Source organism: Halyomorpha halys, unplaced genomic scaffold, assembly GCF_000696795.3.
Source record: "Halyomorpha halys isolate HHAL.00 unplaced genomic scaffold, Hhal_1.1 Scaffold408.1, whole genome shotgun sequence".
In the NCBI taxonomy this organism is placed as follows: Eukaryota; Metazoa; Arthropoda; class Insecta; order Hemiptera; family Pentatomidae; genus Halyomorpha; species Halyomorpha halys.
In genome coordinates, this window is record NW_027113749.1 from 14,250 (window position 1) to 15,300 (window position 1,051).

Sequence of the window (1,051 nt, forward strand, 5' to 3'; positions counted from 1 at the left end):
AATATAGAAAATGGACTTTAAATATTGGAAATAACTAGTCATTAACGGTCTGAAAATCTTGATTTATAAAGTATATATTACTAAAATTAATATTTAAAAATAGTCATTAATAATAAATATTAACTTAATTCAAATATTAACTGCATTAATTTAATTTAAAATAATTATCTGAATGTAGCCCAAGAGTAAATATTAATATTAGGAGAGCACCATAAAGAAAATAAATAAATAAAATGAGCGTTCATAAGACATAAAGAAAGAAAAGGATCATAAATTCAATTAAAAAAAAAAATATTCATTTTTTATTCTAAATTTATAGGATCTTATTTATTTAAATCATTACCTTATTTTGTTTGTAAAGAAACAACCACTAACATGTTAAAGTGTTGAATATATTATAATTTCAAGAAGAAGTATTATTATTTGCCATAAAATATTATTTCGGAACAATGCTTGTTTCGTATTTAGCATGGGTTAAAGGGTATCAGGTAGAAAAGGTGCCTGTCTAACCGGAATACAAGAAAAAAAAAAGGGGGGGAAAAAGGGATAGTTCTTCCGTTTAAACATAGAAAAAATAATAACTAAGATTTGTCTTCAATAGAAAAAATAACTAATGCCTCCCGTCTGAACATAACTTGATTTATTGATTATTAAAAAATAGATATATAAATAAATAATCCGTGTGATCCACTTATTTATTTTATATTTATTAAATTTGGAAATGATGATCCTGAAGTTAAAGTAGACGCAGATTCAGGCATGCTAATCCGAGTATTTGAAATTTGAAATAAAATAATAATAATACATAAAATAAAACAAAAAAAAGTAATAAAAAAATAAATAAATATAAAGATACATAATTAATATAAAATGAAAATGAATAACCATCTACATGAATGCTCTGAATTAACTTTAATTATATAATCATTAACTGCCATAAAATATAATGTAAAAGATATGACTATAGTGTAAAATATGTAAATAATTATAAATTTGTAAAAGGCCATCACTAAATTGTAAAATTAATGTATATGATAGCATTATTTCCTAA